We start from the raw sequence: 10,154 nt of genomic DNA on the forward strand, positions 1-10,154 counted from the left end.
AAGGCTGTGTATATATATGTGTATGTATATTTACAGAGACAATAAGTGTCTGCTTTAGGAAAGGGACATTGCTTTTTATCCTAACCATTCAATATCTATCTTGCAAAAAGGTGAAAACTAAAAACATGAGATTTTAAGATTTACTACAGAGAAATGCCTTTGTTGTAGCACTAATTAGCATCAAATAACCTTACAAAACATAAGCAGGAGAAAAATGTTATGAAAGGGCAATCTAGCATTTCACAGCTTCTGCTCTCTTACTCCACCCAGTCTCCTCAGCTGAATGGCTGTTCACAGCATCCACAAATATTAGCCCATTTAAAAAAAAAAAAAGGTGGTGGTGGGGAGGTACCAAAATAGGGCTAGCTCCATAAAAATCAATATATACAGAAATATTTTGTGAAAAATTGGGTTCCTTTCCCTGATTTATAAAAAAATAACAGCTTCAAATTTGTTTTAGGAGATCCTCCCCTTCCAATTCAAACAATGATCATTTATAATAGAACACGAAAGAATAAACCACTCTAAATACAGATTACTCTTCTGCTTTAATAAAAACTGCAATTTGCAACTGCCAATTATTTTGCAAAACTGTGTCCTGAAAGATACCCATGAGAGATTAAAAGCTAGCTACTGCCTTAGAACGAAATCAGAATTTAAGTAAAGGCTTTTTATATATTCGTCTTTATATCACTACTGACATATCCAAGCAGGATATTTTCCTGATTAAGAGATTGGACCCCGCAGCCATCAAGCCTTGCTGCAGCAAAAAAAAAAAAAAAAAAAAAAGCAAGCAAATACTACTGTGGCAAAAGGGGAGGGATGACATTACCGGTATCAAAGGCCCAAGCACTGTCTCCTCCGCCCTAGCTTGAAAATGAAATTCACACAAAACAACCCACCTCCCAACAAAAACAGAATTACCAAAAATGGCACAAATTTTTTGTTTAGCATTTAAAACGTTACGAATCCCAATGATTGTGTGTTAAAGTAGAGATCAGAACAACAGTAATATCTTTATTCTCTCTCAATGGCCTCTTAAGGAAAGGGGGAGGGGGGAACCTTGGCATGACATCGCCCATTGAGGACGAGACCACAAATCTGGTTCTTCTCTTCAAAAGCACAATTTCTTAACCAAAGGATTGATATAAATTGGACCCAAATCCCAACCCCAACAGAAAATCTCCTGCCCTCCTTCCAAGGAGTTTCTTGCTAAGTCACTGAAGAAAGGCAGAATAACAAATAACGCCAAGGCATCTTGCTCTCTCTCATCTCAAACATTGAAAACCTCCTCTCTTCTACTCTTCTGTTTAGAGAGGTAGAGTTAAAATTTGCCCACCACCTCAAAGGCATTTTCTCACCTGGGAGGCTACAGAAGGCACTGTCTTTCCTAAAGGAGTCGGGAGATGAGATTAGATGAAGGGGAATGGCTGAGGGCCTCGAAGCTCAGTTGTTACAACGTCAAAAGGCAACTCCCGTTTGAGGAGCCGGTGGCAGAAAAGAAAACCCCGCCTGATTTGGTAGGTGGATGCTGCAGATGGTTCGGTGGGTCGGGCCGCTCCTCCTTAGCGGATGTCGAGGCTGGACCACCGCACAGGGGCGCCAGGGAAGGGGTGGGCCATCCTCCTCAGGTCAACCTCATCCTAAGGACAGGTGGGGGACGGAACGCCCGAAGGCCTGTGGGTGCCGAGGCGGCGCGGGGCTGAGCCGGGTCCCCGAGCCGCCAACCGCGGAGGGCGTGGGGACTGCGGAGCTCGCCTTACGCGGCCGGCGAGACGAGGGCCGAACCCTTTCCCCAAGATCAGAGAGCGACCTGCTCTCCACGCCCTTCCTACCCAAGAATACTTTTCTTGCTAAGTCACCGAGGGAGGAGGGCGATCTCTTCTCGGGGAGGGCCGCGGACGGAGTCGCGGCGGCCCTGGAACCCCCCGAACCCGGGCCGCGGAGCAGTGGAGCGAGGGCAGCAACCTCCCGGGCCTGTCCCCCCTCCTCCCGTGTCTCTCACTCAACGGCCGTCGCGGCCGCCATTTTGAGAGCGAGGAGAGAAGAAGAAGGAGGAGGCGGCGGCAGGGGGAGGGGAGAATGGGAGGGAGGGGACCGGCGCAGCCACATCGTCAGGCCGCCGGGCCCGGCCCGCAGCCGCCCGAGCGCGGTGGAGGAGACAGAGGGGAGGGCGCAGACCCAAGCCGCCTTACCGGAGCGCTGCACCGCCGACTCCGCAGGGCCTCTTCCGTCCTTCACTCCCATCCACCGGCGGGGGAGGGGGAGAGGGAGAGGGAAGGGAGGAAGGAGGGAGGGAGGGAAGGAGGGAGGGGGAGGATGGCGCGCTGGGCCTGGGCCCGGTCCCGGGGAGGGGGAGGGGAGGGGAGCGGGCGGGCTCCTCAGCCGTTCCGGGGCTCGAGCCCAAGCCCGGCGCTCGCAGTTTCTCTCGCTCGCGCCCGAGCGCTCCCCTCCTTCTCCTTCTCGCTCCCTGGACCCCGGGGTCGCTGCTCCTTCGCTCGCTCACTCGCTATCTCGGCCGCCGGACTCCGCCGCCGCCCCGCCGCTCCAGCTCCGTCTGTCACAGGAGCTGCCCCAACGCCCTGACGTCACCGCGCCGCCGCCGCCGCCCCAAACCCGCCGGGAAGAGAGAAGGGAGGGGGCCGGGAGCGGAGGAGGGGTTGCGGCGCATGCGCCGGCCTGGGCCGGGCCCTGAGCCGCGCTGCCTTCCGCTTAGCGGGCGGGTGGCTGGTGCGGCTTGGCGGTACCGAGGGGCTGGTGGGCGAGTTTGCGCACGAGGCTCTCCTCGCGCTCGGCTTGCCTCTGTAACCTTGGAAAAAGGCTCTCCACTCCCTCTTCTAGACCCTCCTCTCACTGTTGTGGCTCCTCACGAACTCCGGCTCTGTTCACCTCCTCTCCCTGCTCATGCCCGAAAACGGCACTTTCCCCGCGTCCCCCGGCCAAACAGCAGGGACCCGTTGGCACCCGTGGATTCCGGGCCCTGATAGGCTTCAGAATAAAGCGGAGCCCGGGTCAGGCCGTCGTCCCTCCTACCTCCAGCCTTCGGGTTTATTTCCCAGTTGAGGGGGGTGGGTAAGGGGAGATGAGTGGGTTGGGTCGACTTGGGGAGAAGAGCTGTTGAGGTTAAAAGGCCGATGGAGTGCCAAATTGTCTGCATTTTTCCTATAGATTTTTAACTGGGAAGATTCGCTTTTAGATGTGATTCAGCTATTCTTTTCCTTAGTCACACACACGTCTGAGGCTCGAAGTCTCGAAACTGATGCGCAAAGAAAGACCTAGAACTTTATCCCGACAAGGCATGTGTGTGTGTTTGCTAAAATATGGGTTAAAATACTGATGACAAAGAAGTCTTGGGGATTTGTAGTCAATTTATTCCACACAGAGACATTTGATTTAAAAGAGGCCAGATTTGAGGTTCTGCATCATTCAATATGGGATATTCTTTTAATAAGAGGAACCTAATGTGATTATCTCATTAATTTGTATTGTCCAAGGAAACTCTTTTCCTGAAACATAGGTTTAGGCTTGTGTTTACTGATTTCATTACTTCCCTTTATGTAGGTAAATACATACACTGCCTTTGAGAAGCAGCTGGGTTAATGAAAGAGATAACTTGGGTATGAATCCTGGATTAGCCACTTACCAGCAGCATGACCTTGACTAAATTACTCTCTCTGGCCTCAATTTCTCCATAGAATAGACCTAATGAATAACCAACTCGTAAGGCTTCTGTGAGAATTCGAGAGGAAATGCTGTATGTGTAAAGTATATTACTTTAGTGGGGAATCATAGGTTAACTCATGTAACCATTACTGTTGCATGATACCAAAATAAGTTTCTTTTTATCAAGAAAGGTTATAAGTCTCTATTCCTGGAGGTGTTTAAGAGGAACGTGAGAGAATTTTCTGGAGGGTTTGGGTTTTCTCCTTCAGGAAGGCAGGAAAGAAAATCAAATGGTCTCTGGAAGGTCTTTTCCAGGTATACAGTTCTGGGATTCTCTAGTTAGATAAGGACAACAGATGAGGCACAGAAGTTTGGTCTGTGCCATGTCCAGTAACAGTCAATAAACATGAAATAAATTAACATCTCTTGTTCTAAGAATCCACCTTTGGTTCATTTTTACTTTTTAAAATATTTATTATTGCCTGATATCGCACTACTTAATATTTAATCAGCTGAGTAAATCAGTTCTTTATTTGTTAAATGAAGGTTCTAAAAGCCAGCAAAATTGCCCAGAAAGAAATCAAGTCACATTGCTAAATACTGATTTAATACAAATAGGTAGCGCTAACCCCTATAAAACTCGAGCTCATAGACTCAAGTATTTAGAAAACATTGAAATCTGTATTTTGCAATTATGCACTAAATTGAGATCGGGTTTTATTTCTATAGCAATCCTTCAGAAAACAATAAACTCCCTTGGGAGGAATGTATAAAAACTTTCTCCCTGGATTATAATTTTTCTGAACAGAAATACAACTGTGTTATGTGCTTAACTTGATATGGAGTGATGTGTTATGGTTCTGTGCACTTTCTTTTCAGTTGCTAAGATAATAGATCCATCTTAATAAACACTTGTCTGTTGAGAATGGAGAATTAGGACATTATGCTATCAATCATAATTCATAAGGACTTATACAGAACCTACTATATCCATCCAGGAAACATTTAATAATGAGTATTTTGGAAGGTGTTTCTTGAAAAAAAATTAAGTATAATCATCCATTTTACTTACCACAATCTAACAATCTCCCCATTTATTTGAATCGCAAATCTTTATTTTCCCAGAGACATTTTCAAAATGGAAACATTTGTTTCCATCGCTGCAATAAAATTAGTGTTAGTTTAAACAATTCTGCAAATAAGCTGACTGGAAGAAACATTCCAAAAATATTGCTATTTGGGAGAGGACAAAATGTCTTCTAAAAGTAGCTCCAGAGCAAAAATCTGTTTACAGTGAGCACAAATGTTAAAACATTATTTTGAGAATTAAACTGTCCTCTGTTTACAGGCGAACATACATTGTTGTCTGTGCATATTTGATAGAAAGCAATTAGCAAATGGTGAGAAGGTAGCTTTCAGGCATACACGTTATGTGACTCAAATTCCCATTTGAAAGAGAACCACGACCCAAGTGGCAAGAGACTCCCTCTAGAAGATTTTAGCTAATTAATTTGTTTACCTGTGGTTCCCCAAAGCATGGACATGTCAACAAGGGCAAGTCCAACTAAACCATTCTTCATCTCAGCATCATGACATCCTCATGTGTCATGAACATTGGGAGGCCATAGAAACAAATTAAAGACTACTAAAAGAGGTGAAACTCTTAGCCTGGACGTAGAAGAAATATTTAGAAGCAGTACTTTATAAGCTGAAACTTTTTAAAAAATACGTAGAAAAATAATTTTTAAAGTGCTAACATAAAGAAACAATGCAAAAAGATGTATCAAATTCATTCTAGGGCCGGCCCTGTGGCTTGGTGGTTAAGTGCGCGTGCTGCGATGCTGGTGGCCCGGGTTCGGATCCCGGGTGCGCATCGAGGCACCACTTCTCCGTTCATCCTGAGGCCGAGTCCCACATACAGCAACTAGAAGGATGTGCAGCTACGACACACAACTATCCACTGGGGCTTTGGGGGGAAAAATAAAATAAATAAAATCTTTAAAAAAAAAAAAAAAATTCATTCTAGATGTCACCATAGTAGACCAGGCAAAGGGTAAAAAAAACCTTTCTTCTCCTTTATGCCCGTTTGTACACCTAGTATAGTAAAAGATTAATTCTCACCTAGAGGACTCAAAGAAGTCTTTATGAAGGTCTGATTTAAAGCAGACCTTAAAAGATGACTAGAATTTTAATTAATTCATTCGACAAATATTTATTAAGTGCCTTCTATGTACCAGATCCTATGCTGGGTACTGAGTATACACAATGAACAAAACAGAATCCCTGAATTCATGGAATTTATAGAAGACACAGAAAAAAGGTGACAGAGCTACAAAAGCGATAAACAGTATTGAGATGGAGAACAATAGGAAGGACTACATTAGTGAGGTTAGTAAGAGAAGACATTTCTGAAGAATGAGTGACATTTAAGCTGAGACTTGAGTAGCCAAGGGATTCCAGATTAAGGAACAACAAGTACAAAGGTCCTGAGGCAGAAAAATGCTTGCCGTGTTCCAGGAAATGAAAGAAGGTCCAGGCAGATGGACTGAAGTGATGGTGAGGAAGGAGGCCTCTCGACTGCAGTTGTCCAGGGACACCATTCACATTTTATTCCCTGAATCACCCAGCAGAAGAAACGCAGGAGACAAGATCAGAGAGACAGGTAGGAAACAGATGGTGCAGGGCCCTGAGAACAATAGGGAGTTTGGATTTCATTCTTGTAGCTATGGATAAAGATAAGGACCAAAAAAAAAAAAAAGCATATTTTGACCCGCCTTTTGATCTTAAGGACTTAAAAAAATAATTATGCTATTATTTTACCTTTTTAATATGGAAATTTAAAAACATATACAAAAGTAGACAGAATGATATAATGAACTCTCATATACCCATCACCAGGTTTGACAATTATAAACTCATGGCTAATCTTGTTTCATCTATACTCCCACTCATTGCCCCCTTCATATTATTTTTAAGCACATGCTAGATATAACATTATTTCACTCATTAATAGTTTAGTATGTATCTCTAAAAAAACAAAACTTTTAAAAAGCATAATCGCAATACCATTATTACACCTAAAAGAAGAACAGTAATACCTTAAGGATATTTTGACCCTGCTCTTTGATCTTTGGCTCACCAAAGGCATTGAGTGATCAGAAGTTATGGAGAAAATGGACAAGCAATACACCTAAGCAATGTTGGATAATAGAACTATCCTGGATTATCTGAGATCTGCCCAGAATTTTCTCATGGATAAATTTAAAAATTAATGTAAACAATTGGGATTATCCAATTAAAATGAATATTACTAGTAGAAATGATTTGCATAGCATATAAGTGGCAATGGCTAAAACTGCACACAGCAAATTTTTTATCTGCAAAATTTGACCCACGATAATTGCATGTGGTCAAAATCATGACCACAAAAGGATATTCACTGTAACAGAAAACATAAAAGAGAGACTAACAAGCAAGTCTTGATAAATAAGTCAAATCCCCTTTGTAAAATTATTAGAGGAAAGAACTGATTCCAATGAAAATAATTTCATTAAAATGAAAATGAAAATAGAAAACTTGGAAGTGGTTTAACTCTGCTAAATAGAGAATTGATCAAATAATTAAATTAGAGTTTGTTCTGATAAATACATTTTCCCTAAAAATTCACTGAAATTGGTATAATTCTCATCAAAACACTTGGATTCGCAAATGCTGAGCTAATGTGTCCTTAAGGTTGATAAAAACGGAGCAAAAGTGGGGGCCGTCCCGGTGGCGCAAGACGTTAAGTGCGCGCACTTTGCTGCTGCAGCAGCCCGGGGTTCCCCCGGTTCGGATCCTGGGCGCGCACCGACGCACTGCTTGTTGAGCCATGCTGTAGCGGCGTCCCATATAAAATAGAGGAAGATGGGCACAGATGTTAGCTCAGGGCCAAGCTTCCTCAGAAAAAAGAGGAGGATTGGTGTCTGATGTTAGCTCAGGGCTGATCTTCCTCACACAAAAAGAAAAAGGGGCCAACACTTCCTGGATTTAGGGGAGCACTGTCCAATAGACATATAATACGAACCATGAATGTAGTTTTAAATTTTGTAGTAGCTATGTTTTAAAAAGTAAAAAGAGGTGAAATTAATTTTATGTTTTTTTGTACACTCTGAAATCCAGTGTATATTTTATACTTATAGCATATCTCAATCAACACTAGCCACATTTCAAGTGCTTAATAGCCCCTGCGGCCAGTGGCTACCATACTGGACAGTACAGGTACCTGTAGAGGTACTTTCTGGGAGATTGGCAATCTAGGTAGAAAGAATGGCTTGAACAAAGGATGGAGTTGTAAATGTGGAAGGCAAGTTCTGGGAACAAGAAATGGTTCCAGTGTAGCTGAAAAGGAGAGTTTGTGTATGTGAGAGAGGGGTGGAAGGTAGATGGAGGGTTGGAGAGGAAGGAAGGGAGAAATATATGGGCTATAAGACTGGAAAGATAATTTGGACTGGAAAATTTTGAATATCTTGATAGTTAGTCTGCCTGTTTGCTATGGGGTTGCTTATATTGTTTTTGTGTAAGACCATAAGCCAATAACCTTCATCCTCCAAACAGAACTTTCCCAACTCCCTTCGATAGTGTACTCTTTTTCCCTCCCAGTTTCTATTTCTACCATCCCTCTTTCCCCTATTGACTGTACAGAGAAAGGAAGGACTGAATTCCAGGTCTCCAAATGATGGTCCGGAAAAACCACTAATGCTAAGTTATATCAAGACATACCTTAAATTACGGTTTTCATATGTTCTTTTTTTCCAAAGCTTATTTTTCCAAAAAAAATATTGTACAGAATGCCCATATGTATAAAAACAAACAAAAACAGAACTTCCCTGTTTGAAGCAGGGGTTGGGGGCACAAACTGACACCCGCTCTGCAATACTACACTAGCAGGAGGAAATTTCTATCATCTCACCGTGCATCTTTGACATCATCCATAACTCACACCAGATTCATTTCTTCATTAAAAAAGTTAGTACACTAACTGTCCTTTTGTAAAGGTGCTGCATATCCATAATTTATGATTTCCTCCTGGACTCCAGTGTACAGTACTTAGATAAACAAAACAATATTCTTTTCCCTATAATCATTTTTGATACATATATATATATTTTTTTTTGTGAAGATCAGCACTGAGCTAACATCTGATGCCAATCCTCCTCTTTTTGCTGAGGAAGATTGGCCCTGAGCTAACATCCGTGCCCATCTTTCTCTACTTCATATGGGATGCTGCCACAGCATGGCTCTACAAGCAGTGCGTCAGTGCGCACCTGGGAGCCGCAGCAGAGAGCGCACACTTAACCGCCTGCACCACCAGGCCAGCCCCGATACATGTATATTTAAAAGTATGTAAAATTTTGTTCCAAACTTCTTCCTTATAAAACTGTGGTTTGTTTTCAACACCTGTGCATCTTCTAGGACTGCAAACAGGTTAGTGGGAACACTCTGACAGGTAAGATGGGAGATACTTTAGGACAGAAGGCCTGTGTGCCCACAAAACACAGCCTGCTTCTTTCTTTTTTTTTTTTTTATTGATGTCTTAATAGTTTATAACATTGTGAAATTTTGGTTGTACATTATTGTTTGTCAGTCACCATATAAATGCGTCCCTTCACCCCTTGTGCCCACCCCCCAACCCCCTTGCCCCTGGTAACCACCATACAGTTCTCTCTGTCTGTGTGTTGGTTTATATTCTACATATGAGTGAAATCATGCGGTGTTTGTCTTTCTCTGTCTGGCTTATTTCACTTAACATAATACCCTCCAGGTCCATCCACGTTGTTGCAATGGGACGATTTTGTCTTTTTTATGGCTGAGTAGTATTCCATTGTATATATATATACCACATTTTCTTGATCCAATCATCAGTTGAGGGACACTTAGGTTGCTTCCACTTCTTGGCTATAGTGAATAACACTGCAGTGAACATAGGGGTGCATAAGCTTCTTTGGACTGTTGATTTCAAGTTCGTTAGATAGATTCCCCATAGTGGGATAGCTGGCTCATAGGGTATTTCTATTTTTAGTTTTTTGAGGAATCTCCATACTGTAGCCTGCTTATTTCTGAGACTGCATCTTCCTTCTCACTAGTTATATGTTTATTTCATTTATTCATGACTTATGCCATAGCAAAAAATTTGGAAAACACAGAAAGTATGAAAAAGGAAGTAAAAATTACAAGTAATCTCATAACTGAGATATAAACACAGTGAAAAAATTATATGTATCTTTTCCTTTTTTTCGCCTATATATAAGTAAATATTTTTCATAAAATCAGGATCTTAGTTTAAATGTAGTTTTGAATCTTAATAGTTTTTAACTGAAAGTTAAAAATCAATATTTTCATGTGTCATTAAGTAGTCTCCAAAAGCAAGATCTTTTAGTGGTTGCTAAATAGCCCATTCTATTTGTGCTTCTCACAGGGCCACTACTGGCATTTTGGATGGGACAATCCTTTAT

General features: G+C 42.5%; 1 protein-coding gene across 2 annotated transcripts in view; it reads right to left on the bottom strand.

Annotated features, from left to right (window-relative positions):
• The window catches only part of PAFAH1B1 (platelet activating factor acetylhydrolase 1b regulatory subunit 1), a 71,044-nt gene extending 68,491 nt beyond the window's left edge, over positions 1-2,553 (bottom strand). The window contains exons 1-2 of one of the 2 annotated variants that reach the window (XM_087440636.1): positions 2,196-2,553; positions 1,362-1,643 (exon numbers count right to left, since the gene is read on the bottom strand). The gene's annotated coding sequence lies outside the window, so the exon portion shown is untranslated. The remainder of the gene's footprint in view (positions 1-1,361; positions 1,644-2,195) is intronic. The other variant, XM_004433290.3, reaches the window with a different exon arrangement.
• Between the last annotated feature and the right edge of the window lie 7,601 nt (positions 2,554-10,154).

Source organism: Ceratotherium simum, chromosome 16 (assembly GCF_057802395.1).
Source record: "Ceratotherium simum simum isolate JZ-2026a chromosome 16, ASM5780239v1, whole genome shotgun sequence".
In the NCBI taxonomy this organism is placed as follows: Eukaryota; Metazoa; Chordata; class Mammalia; order Perissodactyla; family Rhinocerotidae; genus Ceratotherium; species Ceratotherium simum.